The sequence below is a fragment of the Myiozetetes cayanensis genome, unplaced genomic scaffold, assembly GCF_022539395.1.
Source record: "Myiozetetes cayanensis isolate MyiCay16 unplaced genomic scaffold, myiCay2020 scf5-8, whole genome shotgun sequence".
In the NCBI taxonomy this organism is placed as follows: Eukaryota; Metazoa; Chordata; class Aves; order Passeriformes; family Tyrannidae; genus Myiozetetes; species Myiozetetes cayanensis.
In genome coordinates, this window is record NW_026087742.1 from 47,060,786 (window position 1) to 47,073,038 (window position 12,253).

General features: G+C 46.8%; 1 protein-coding gene and 1 long non-coding RNA gene across 4 annotated transcripts in view; both read right to left on the reverse strand.

Annotated features, from left to right (window-relative positions):
* SLC7A1 (solute carrier family 7 member 1) overlaps nt 1-5,035 on the reverse strand; it is a 44,624-nt gene extending 39,589 nt beyond the window's left edge. Inside the window, exons 1-2 of one of the 3 annotated variants that reach the window (XM_050331277.1) lie at nt 4,881-4,990; nt 4,255-4,327 (exon numbers count right to left, since the gene is read on the reverse strand). The gene's annotated coding sequence lies outside the window, so the exon portion shown is untranslated. Of the gene's footprint in view, nt 1-4,254; nt 4,328-4,822; nt 4,841-4,880 lie in introns of those variants that run through there. The other 2 variants (XR_007630800.1, XM_050331276.1) reach the window with 2 other exon arrangements.
* A 2,189-nt stretch (nt 5,036-7,224) lies between these two features.
* On the reverse strand, nt 7,225-11,684 carry LOC126649214 (uncharacterized). The gene is made up of 3 exons (XR_007630994.1): nt 11,562-11,684; nt 11,248-11,440; nt 7,225-8,985 (listed from the first exon to the last, which is right to left on the reverse strand). It is a non-coding gene; the product is annotated as an uncharacterized LOC126649214 (long non-coding RNA).
* Nucleotides 11,685-12,253: the final 569 nt, after the last annotated feature.

Here is a 12,253-nt window from a genome sequence, read left to right on the forward strand (position 1 = left end):
ACCACTAAACTGATGTGGTCCACTGCCAACACTCAGAGCAGCACCTTTACCAATGCAGACTGATTTTCTTACAGTTCCAAGTGCACCAGCTGCAGAGGTACATGTCCCCAAATGCTTAGTACAACTACTGCCTTTTACTTCCCAAATATCATCATCCTCACTGCTCTGTGCACTGAGCTATTTGTACAGCACCCTGAATCACTTCACTCAAACACTGCTAACCCGAGTTAAAAATATTTTCTAGAGAAACACCATACTATTTACTTTGTCAGCTCAAACTTCAAAGCTGTAACCTAGTTGCTAACTCAAGTTAGCAAAGACCTACCAGTGAAGTAGCCTGTGCTTCCCAGCCTCACCTGAGCTGACACAAATCTGAGGGGAGCTCTCTCAAGTGTATCAGCCAGAAAACTGAAGCAGTAATTGCCTCTGCAGCTGGGATGCCAGTGAGCAGCTGCCAGAAGCAAACTTCTCTGTAGCTACAACTGCAGACAGAGACGGTGTGCATCTGCCCTACAGTGTGGTTCTTCTCACTTATACTAAAATATCTGGTAATGATTTATAATCAAGCCCACATACATCCGTCTTAATCATAGTATACATTTCTCTTTTAACAGAATGAGTTCCAGGAATACATAAATTACCTGAATCAGAACAAGGGACAAACTCAGTTAAACTAAAAGCTTGTTGTTAATTTTTTTTTTTTTAACTCTAGAGTGGCTTATAATAAACTTTCAGAAGTGGATGACTGAAATAGGCTCTAAATTTCGATAAAAGCATAGCTTGCTCAGTAACTAAGGATAGCAATTAATTGCTAGTCCTCAATTCCAAGATAACAAGTGAAATCCTTATCCTTGTAATTTTAAAATTAAATGGGCCAGCAAGACCTACAAGGAAAGATACAAACAAATTACAAAGATGCAGAAAATAATGAGGCAAAAGTGAATTGTGAAATACGTACAATTCAGAAAAGCCTGTTGGAATATTTCTCTGGTAATCTTACAGAAGGGAACCCAAGAGTTACTCCTCATCTCAGAAAGAGGCAGGAGAAAGACAAATAAGAAAATACAAAGCTGAATACTATCATTAGGTAAACTAATAAATACTAAAATTAAGTAGACTAATAAATGTAGTGTTTCAGTAAATATTGCAGTTACATGGATTCACCAGAAAAGGGGTCAACACATGGCATGGAAGGCACTGAGGAACAGGTAAGATTAAGAGGAAAGGATCCTACTCAGCAAAGAAGCTAGCAGCACATTTTTTTCTACAGTAGTTGCTGCAGCTCCTGAACTCACCGAAACTGTGCCTCCATGAAAGGAGGTTTTCTGAACAGTTTTTTACTTGAGAATAAACAAACATACAAAAACAGAAACAAAACCAAACAGAAATGGAAAAATATACCTGGAACCAAACACTTCACAGTATTCTATTTTGGAAACCCCAAAATAAGGCACTTCTCTACCAGATACCATTCACAGGATTTGTGACTCCACTACCTTGGTGATCTCCAGCAGAGTCAGGAACTCTGGCAAGGGCAGCAGGTGCTGACTGAGCATCAAGGGAAGGCAGCTCCAGCTAGTTCTGCCAGGGCAAGCAGTATCCCTAGATTTCTACAGAACACAACAGAAGACGGGAGCCCCAGCTCCTGATCCCTCACACCCTCAAACTGCCCAGGAACCATAGGCATTGTCAATAACCTTGCAACCAGTGAGCGCATCATATGGCAAGTGACTGGCAAGTGACAGTCCCCATGATTCAGCTATGACATTGCCACAACTGCACTAAGGAGGGAGTGCTCAAATACCAAAACAAACTCACTCTTGGCAAACTGCCGTAACTCTTCCCAAAGTCATTGAGGCTTCTGAAAACCTCAAGAGTTTGAGATAAACACTTAGACGTTTACGCTTCCTTTTACAGTCATCAGAAAGCACATGTCAGGTCTCAACTCATTTGCTTTAGTGTACTGGGCTGAGATGAATCACATGCCGGGAACGTCCTGGCTAACCATAAAAAGAGCTGGAGCTGAGTACCTGGACATGGATGACTACATCTGCTCAGACAAATGCTACCTTTGACACCACTCAGCACATCAGAGATTTGCAAAGATAATGAAGGGATAACGAAGAAAAAAAATCTAGGATACTGCCAAACCCACTGATGCACACAGAAGACCCACTCTGGGTTACTAACTATGGGTCAGCATTGTCTGCAGCTGAGCCCAACCAGCTCTGCCCAGAAGCACTTAACTAGCTCTCCACACCACACAGCCTCACTGTTCCACGGGTCAATCCCACTTATTTCTCCACATATATGGTTATAAACAGGACTTCTTAGCTCATCCTTCAGGATAGGCAAAGGGCCCTGTCACACCCCTAGCTGCCATTTGGCACCACGATGGTACAGCCCGTAAGTCACCAGGAACAAGCCAGCATATACCTGGCACATCTGCAAACACAGTAACCCACCCTCTTTTCCTCCTGCCCCACTCCACACTGATGCTTTTAGCATAAGTGTTATGGGTCAAGAAAAGAGAATTAAAGGTACCACTTTGTTGCTCTCTGAAAGCTGAGATACAATTTGAAGTGACATTTCGGAAAGGCCACTAAAGTGTCATTAACCTGTCATGGTGGATCAAGGTTGAGGAACTCGGCAGATAAAGAGTGAACAAAAGGTAGTAGCAGCAGTAATTGCAACAAGATCTCTGCCCTCCTTCCCCAAACCATATTTTTCCCTCTCTTCTTTCCCATCTGAGACTAAATAACCATCACCACTCCTTTACTCTCTCCCTCCTGCACACATCAGGCCATCAGCCACGCTCAATGCCAGCTAGATTGGCACTCACTCATGTTGTCTCAGAATCATACAATTTTTAAGACCAGAAAAGAACTGCAAAATCACCGAATTCAACCTTTTAGCCGTGTCACACACCCTAAAGCAGAGACAGAGTTCAGGCACACCTACATATGAGGATGAACACTGCCTGCAGTCTGGCAATAGATTACACAAGAAAAAGGAGGAAGGGGAAAAAAAAAAACCAAAACAAAGGGAGTGATCCATGTTTCAATAAAAATACTACTCAGAACTGGTTACTCCGGTAACTGGTTTAAGTTACAATTTTCCTCTTATCTAAGCTAATTGCTTCCGTACAGTAAATCCTGCTCTCTCCACACGGAGTCAAGAGCATATTGTATTTGTGCAATCACGTCTCACCCACTCTCACAACTAACTGCTTGAATTAGAAGTCTAGCAGGCCTCAGGTTTCTGTCAAAGCCGCCTCAAAACAAGGAGTGCCACTGATAAGCACAACCCTACAAGCAGGAAGGCTCAAGACTTTACAAATACCAGCAAAGTGGCATAAATCAGGGACTAAACACCCAGTAGTTCCTCTGCTCAGGAAAAGGCTTTATTTCAAAGCCAATGAGACCATCTAAAGTATGCATGTGGCCTGTCCCCGTCAGATCACTCAAAATGCAAGATACTAAAAATACCTGAATGCAAAATAACTTTCAAGCAATGAGTTTGCTCCTTCTTTGTGCCAGGGTCAGCACTTGCAGCTACGGAGCCTGAGGAATTAGAGAGCCCCTCCTCTTTTGTACTATATGGAAAACTTGTCTAAAAAACAACTCAATTGGCTGCTGAAGGCAACAGAAGTCCACAGAGTACCTGATCAGAAAGGTAAATTTCCACCTGTTTTTTTTAACAAGTCTTCACAGTATTTGCTTCTAACTTGGAGACAGCAGAGACAGGCAAGCATCAGCGAGTGAACAGCTTCAAGACTGAAGAGCTGTCCCATTGCACAGGGTCCCACCAGACACCTACACGTGTGACCACATCTACACCACTTGCCCCGCTGGCTTTGCGGAGTCCACAGAGGTGGGCAGAGGGAAGCAGGGTAGGATGTCCACTGGTTCACGTCATGCTGGACATCACCATGAAGTTGTTGCTCAGGCACGAACGTAACACTTTCAAATGACCACACGCAAGTGACAAAATCACTTAGTTACGAGCCAAATAACTCCTAAAGCTCCAGCACCATGATCACGTCAGCTCTTCTACCCAGATCTGCAGCTTGGACACTCCCTGCTCTGGCTCTACCCCATTTGCCACAAACATTCACGTGCATGTATGCAAAAAAGATGAGACCCATTTATCAGTCATGACAGCTAACTGAAAAATGCTGACAAACAAAACGGAGACAAGCCCCTTTCCTGGTCACAGGAGCACGCTCAGGAGCAGCAGACTGTGGCAACTCACAGGATACGAGGCTGGCTCCAGCACCATGGATGATACTGGCATTTTTTGGTAAATTCTCAGTCTTTTCTGAAATCTGAAAAAGGAAGCAAAACACAGTATGACAGTCCCTCGGGAGCTACCCTGGGCATGGAAAGACCATTAGGGACATGGCCCAGGGCTTCTTCTTGACAGCTGGGCCTTCACCTCCATCACTGCATGTTCCCCATGCCGCTGCTCGCATCGCAGAGGGAAGATAAACAAGAAAAGATAATCAGCTCGGGAACACGCACGCACGGATCTGAGCTTTCCAACTCTGCCCTGGACCGCTGCATCCCTAGCAGAGGGATCGCGTGGCCGGAGACGGCGATGCCGACTTTGCCGGGAGAACTGACAATGGTGGCAGGTCCCATCCCCTCATCAAGCACAGGCCCTTCCCGCGGGCATTCTGGGGGATCCCGCCCTCAGCAGAGGGGCCGCGACACCGCTCCGCCAGCCCGGGCTGGGGGACAGAGGAGGGGAGGGGGGAGGCAGCCGACCCGCTCCGCTCCGCTCCGCGCCGCCCCGGTTGCATCATGCAAAATGGACGCACCGCGTGGAGCCGCCGCCTGCCCCGGCCCCGGCTCCATCCCGGCCCCGCCCGCACTCACCCGTGCCGAGCGAGGGGCAGCCCGGCGCCGGCGGGCTCGGGCGGCAGGCGAGGCGACCACACGGCGTTCCCGGCTCCCCGCCACCGCTTTAGATCTTCATAGAGGGAGGGCGGGCCCCGCTCCCCGCACCAATGGATGCGGCCGTCACGCCACGGCTCTTCCGGGGCTGGGCCGGGTGGGAAGGGACCACTAGGGGTCACCTAGTCCGACCTCCCCGTTCCCACAATATTTGAATTTTACTGGGAGCTGTCAGATGCTCTCTTATAAATGCCTTTCTTGATACACTGGCAGCAGTCCTAGTAGGTGCCACTCGGTATGAGGTATTTGCAGAATTGGCAGAATCCTCTGTCCTGAAGGCTCCGCAGTGGTGGTTGCAGAAGAAGCTACTTTGCACCACAGAGTCCGTGGATTGGATGGTGGAATTCTACCTCTGGACCTCCCAGTCCCATCTGGGGATGTATGTTGTATCTGAGAAGAGTTACGCTCAACCTACGCATATTAGTCATCCTTACATTTGAAACCAACAGGATGTTCACTAATCACAGAACGATAGAATGGTTTATCTTGGCGTCACAACATGCCACAAGTGAGGATAACCCAGGAGAAGTCCACAAAGCTCAAGGATTTCATGAGCTACATACACTCAGGTTCAAGTGCGAATGCCTAGTACCTCCCCTGGGGGGTGGAGTTTTACGCTGGATGATGCAATACTGTGAGTCTTGGGATACTTCAGGGCTCTGTGATGGTCTAAGTCATTACAGCTGCCTACTATGTCAGTGCAGTTGAGTCCATTATGGCTCATCAGCAGAGATGAATGCCTTTGGGCCACGCGTGAATGTCTCGGTCTTCCCATGAGGGGAGTTACCACAGCTGAGTCATTTGTGTATGGAGAAAGAAACACTACTCCGCCTGGTAGGGTTTGCCACTTTCCTTATCTTAATAGCCAGCTCGTAGGCTGAGGTGTGGGGTTATGCACGCCCTCAGCATCTGGGTTGACACTCTGCACATTGTTAGCAAAGCACTCTGCTGACTGTTTGAGCCAGCAGCATTAACAGCCCAGTCTCTCACGGGAGGGGGTATGCAAATGAGTCTGTGGGCTATGGCCTCCTCCCAGCCTTCTCTACTTCTCCTTAAACCTGAGATGATTAGACAATAGTACCGCCTTTATTCTTACTTCAAATTCCCATCAGGAGGCTTAACTCACAGTCCAGTTCCCTGAAATCCAGGAGGCATATTCTGGTGAGGAGTAGGCTTCGGTGATCTTAATAATGTTTAAGCCATAAACCATTTCAGTCTCTTACAGTTGGAAAGGACCTTAAAGATCATCTAGCTCCAACCCCATGCCACAGATGGGAACATCTTGCACTAGACCAGGTTGCTCAAAGCCTCATCTAGCCTGGCCTTGAACACTGCCAGGGATGGGGCATACCTAGCTTTTCTGGGCAACCTCTTCCAGTGTCTCACCACCCTCACAGTAAAGAATTTCTTCCTCATATCCAATCTAAACATACACTCTTTCAGTTTAAAGCTATTCCCCCTTCTCCTGTCACTGCTAGCCCTTATCCAAAGTCCCTCTCCAACTTTTTGTAAGTCCTGTTTAGGTACTGGAAGGTGCTATAAGGTCTTCCCAGAGCCCTGTGTGAACAATCCCAGTTCTCTCAGCCTTTCTTCATAGAAGTGCTCCAGACCTCTGATAATCGTCATAGTCCTCCTTTGGACATGCCCGAATGACTCCATGTGCTTCTTTGTTGGGGGCCCCAGAGCTGGACACAGCACTCCAGGCTGGATCTCATGAAAGCAGAGTAGAAGGGGAGAATCACCTCCCTTAACTACTGTCTGTCTCTTTTCCTTCTCTTGCTTGGTTGCATGAGTGACTTGCTCCTTTCCAAGTTATTCAGCCTTATAATAATGACTGCTGACAAATAAAATTATTAAAAGATAATAGCAAACAGGTATTTCCATTTCAGTGGGAAGATGTTCTTTCCCACTGTGACCAGAGTGATACTCTCATGTTTCATTTTTCCTGATTTATTCCACTTATTACTTTTTTCTTTGCTTGTGCATTATAGAATTCAGCAGTAGTTCAGTGACCGAGGAATCAAAGGAGATGCATCAAACAAAACTGATGCAACAAGAGCTAGGCGAAGAGGTCGCCTTTGAATCAGACAGTGGATTTTAAAGTTCTCCTGACCCAATTTTATTCCAGCAATGCTGAAAACAAGGAGAGATGTGATTGCCAAGAATGGAGTGACTTCAGATTTCAGACAGCAAAACAGCAAGTTATTTGCTTTAATCAAATAGATCAATGGTCTCCATTTGAGAACTCATTTGACTTTGTGTTCCATTTTTCATTTAAATCCAGAACCTCGTATAGGTTTACTTCAAAATGTCTCTTAATATGTTGTGTGCTGCTAAAATCAGAGTCCCATGACTGATTTGCCTTTCTCAATATCATTGCTGTAAACTATATCCATTCAGGACAAAATATAAAGAAGGACTTGGCAGCCTAACATGCAGCTGAGTAAAGGCCTCTGTGCTCAGACCACTGTTCCTAATCCCCTTCCAGACTTATGGAAGCTCATTAGCTCAGATGCCAACTGATCAAATAGCCCCCACCTTCCTATGAGTACTCAAGATGCAGTTACATCAGAAGCGCTCAGAGAACTATCATAAAACATTAGCTCTGAGTTCAGGTAGTGCTGTAAGGGCTTTCCAAAGCAGCAACTGAGCCCTAGGAATCCCTCTGACAATCTCACTGCCTCAGTCACAGAGCAAGTGCCATGTTATCTCTCTCTTGCTCTCCTTTTTCACACAGCAATCTTGCACTCCTCTGAGCCTACGAGCTCTGCTTAAATAGGTGGATATAAAGTGTCATGCATTCTGCTGCCTAGAGAACTCTCTGAACAACTCAGACAAGAGCATGTTAAAAGGGTCTAAGATTAGGTTATATACAAGAAACCTCAAATATACTATGCTGCAGTTCTTTACCAGTTTAATCAAAACCCAGTTATCCAATGACCCCTAACAGTACACAACTGAGGTCATCCAAGATGTCCCGATAGCATTTGAGTCATTTATATCTTCCCAGTTTCAGAGGCTAGACTCATGTTACTAAATAGAATGGGCTGTGTCCTGTTATCTGTCTTTGAGGGCAAGCTGCACAGCACAGCTTGCATCCATTCAGCAGAACCTTCTTCTTCTCCAAAACAATTCCATAGCAAGGTGACCACCTCCAAACTGCTCACTGGGCAGAGCAATGCCATGCTGTCCCATGAACTGTGCACAGACATTGTCCGGGGAGGGCTGTTTTGCACAGACCATACCTGCAGTGGGAACTGTTAAACACCACGGGCAATTGAGGACTGGTACACCATCCTAGACCCTCACCATATTTTATTTACTAAGATAGGTGAGGCTGAAGCTTTGTTATGGACCAGACAAGACAAATTCTGGAAAGGTGGCTTTTGGCATTTTGTCGTGAGCAACTCCATCACCACACCAGTTTGTGTTAGATTTTAGTCCCCAAAATGTAACTTTCTCTCATTGACTATAAAAAAGAATAAGACATCTTCCTCAGCATTGTAAATTTTGTTCTCAGAGCCAAATTAACTTCCTGGCACTACAGCCCTGTGTAGCCTCCTAGGTCTGGCCCTTGATCTAAGTGTGATCCAAATACTGTGTTTGATCTCAGCCTCCTGCTCTGTGCACAGCAGCCCTACTTCCTCCTTTTTGAATTTTGTTTCTATTTATACCATTAACAAACCTTTACACATTTATCTTCACAGATCTTTGCAAGGTCTAACTCAGCTTGACTTTTGGGCTGAATTCCTACAGTTTTTGACCTTCAAAACATAGCTGCATAGACTGACTGACCTCTTTATCCGTTCCCATAGACTGTTTACACCTAGCATCCTTCCTTGGACAGTCATTCATCCAGGTAACTCTGGAGAACTTCCTCATTCATTTTCCCCTTGTTGAACATGCAAATTCCAGAAAGATTTTCTGCCTCTGATGCAAACTCTCATAGTCCATCATATGCAACCTCAGAGCTTGTCAAACTGGTTAACTCCAGTCACTACTTTTCTTAAATTTCTTGAGGTTTTCCCTGTGGAAAAACAAACAAAGAAAGATATTTATCCAGAAAGATATTTTTTAACCTTTTCCGCATTCCACTGAAATGCTATCAACACTCTGATCCAAGATTTTTTTACTGTAACTAGTTCTTTTATAATATGTTCCCTACAAAAACTACATCCCAACTACATTTCCTTTTGCTTGTGGAGATACAAAAGTGTGATATCATATCCCTTTGTTCTTGAGTTTGCAGCCAGAACATTAAACTCTTGCATATTGACAATTCACAGTAATATTTATTCTTGATATTACAGAGACATTAAAATCTGGGGTTTTCTAAAAGAGGCCTCTAACACCACCCTGGTTTTCTCCTTAACTATCCTTTCCCAGAGGATTTTGACTCAACATATTGTTTTCTTTCTGCTTTGTCTCAGCTTTCTTTATTATCTATCACTGTTTCCTCATTCAGTAGTGACCAAGAAGACAAATCTATCATAGGGGATCACTGGTAACGGAAAAGAGAAGAGTACAGAAAGCATTGCTATGACTCTGCTATGCTCACACCTTGAGAACTGTGCCCACATCCAAAAAGAAGATACCAGAACCTGAAAGATTCTGAGAAGAGCAGGATGAACATTAAAGATGTGGAATAATTTACATTTAAGGAGTGGCTGAGTAGGCTTGAAATGCTGAGCTTCAGAAAAAGATGACAGACAGAAGATACACTAACAGAGCTGTAAAATGATGGCTGGGAAAGGTAGATGCTATGAGGTGATAGAGGGTGTTCACTTCTCTTCCAAAATAAAAACCAGGAGCTATCAAATGCAAACAGTGCTCAAGATGCAAAATGTGTGCAGGAGCACTGGATAAGTGCTTGGCAGAGGGACCCAAGAGAGCTACAAGTAAACTATGTTGGACTTGGGAAACCCCCTGAACTGAAAAGAGGTGAATATTGGGAGAGCATTCCCAGGGGAGTACAGGGAATGTTGAATGGCTGGCCAAAAGTTAAAGCATGTTAGTATGGGCATTATCTAAATGCCTCTTAAAAACTAATAGGCTTGGGGAATCAACCACCTCTCTAGGAAGTCTCTTCCAGTGTTTGATCACCCTGTCAGTAGAGAAATGCTCCCTACTGTCCTGTCTGAACCTCCCCTGGTGCAGCATTGAACCATTCCCACGCATTCTGACACTGAACCCCAGGGAGAAGAGCTCAGCACTTCCTTCTCCAGATCCCCTCTTCAGGAAGCTGTGAAGAGCGATGAGGTGACCGACTCAGCCTCCTTTTCTCTAAACTAGACAAAGCCAGAGTCCTTTGCTGCTCTTCACAGGACTTTCCTTCCAGCCCTTTCTCCAGCTTTGTTGCCCTCCTCTGGACACATTCAAGTACCTTCACAACCTTCTTAAATTTTGGGGCCCAGAACTTCACACAATACCCAAGGTGAGGCCACACCAGTGCTGAATACAGCAGGACAATTGCCTCTTTTGTTCGGCTGGTGATGCTGTTTGATGCACCCTGGGATGGGATTTTCCCTCCTGGCTTCCAGAGCTCACTGATGACTGACTTGCATTGAGCTGCTGCCTGCCAGCACCCCCTGATCCCTCTCTGCCAGGCTGCTCTCCAGCCCCTCCTCTCCCAATTTATACTTCTGCTTGTCATTACTCCGTGCAGGGTGCAGAATCCAGTATTTGGATTTGTGAATTTTATCCCATTAATCGTAGCCCAATCTTCCAATACATGTAGATGCCTCTGCAAGGTCTGTCCCCCACGAGAGCCAAAAGCACCTCCCACTTTGGTATCACAGGAAACTCACTAATGGTGCACTGAGCTCCTACATCCAGATCACTGCTAAGTTTATTGAACAGGACTGGCTCTAGAATTGAGCCATGAGAAGCACCACTGGAGACTGGTCACCAGACAGATGTAGCCCCATTCACTGCAAAGCTCTAAGCTCTGCCTTTCAGCCAGTTGGTCACCTGACACATTGTGATGTTTTTATTTTTCTTCCATACTCACATCTTGTTTCTGCGGTCCTCCTGTCTTGCTCACAGACATACCTTGCACACTCTTCACAAAATCACAGAATGGGTAAGGCTGGAAGGAACCACAGTGGGGCATCTGGTCAACCCTCCCTGCTCACCAAGGGTCATCCTAGAGCGCACTGCACAGGATCATGTCCATATGGTTCTTGAATAACTCCAGTGAGAATGTCATTTCTGCTGCTTCTCTTTTCTCCCCAGCTCAGTACTTACTTTACTCAGTAGTAAACAGGTTTTGTTATTTCTGTGTTCCTACCTGAATTAGAGACAGTGTCTTCTTTAGCAGGACCAAACTGGCACAGTAGGGCTCCACGCGCATCCTCTGTACAGCAGGAACTAGTGGCTCTGCATCATTTCCAGCCTCTCTTGATAACCCAGACAGCCCAAGATAGCCAAATTCCTACTCTCCCTTGTACTCAGGTGATGGTTTCTGAGTACGTGGGCGAGGTCTGTGAAAAAAAGCCAGGCAAGCCATACTGCAAGTGAGAAGGTTGTGCCTGCGACCACCACCGCTAAGTACAATGGAAACTATTAGACCGCACCATGTCGCGATCAAGGCCGTGTTCACACCTTGAACCCCCAGGAAATGGTGAGGCAGGAGCAGCCTCCGTCAGGTCTGTCGCCCGGGGACCAGCCCGGGGACCAGCCCGGGCCGGGCCCACGTCCCGCCGGCAGAGCCCGCGCGGCGGCCCCGGGCACAGGCGCATTCCTGCGGCGCCCCCGCGCGGCCCGCCGGGGCCCTGCCGCCCGCCTCGCCGCTGCCTCCGCGGCTTCCCCCCTTCCCCTCCCTCCCTGGCTCTGTGGCCGGGACGCGGGGAGCCGCCGCCAGACCCAGCCCGGACCCCGGGAAGAGCGGCTGCTCCGCGGGGCTCAGGCGTCGGCTGGCAGTGCTGGGGCCTCACCCTGCCCTCAAACCGGCCGCGGTGTCCGCTCCCCCGAGGACGCCCGGCGTTCTGGGGGGCTCCTGCCACAGCAGTCACTGCCGGCTTTGATAGCCCTCTCTTCCCTGGCTTCACCTCCCGCCACCGAACCTTCCTCTCCCCAAGGAGGAACCAACCCGCAAAGACATTTGGGGACCTAAATCCCTCGATTTTAGTGGGATGTTGTTACCTATACTTAGGTATATTTCTTTCCATGTTCTTCAGGCAGTGTGGAATTTCCCATTGGGCTGATGGAGAAACTCCCCAGCCAAAACCCGACAAACTCCCCTTTATTGACATGAAAATAAAGCAAAGTGAAAACCCCAACCGTGTAGCTGTGGG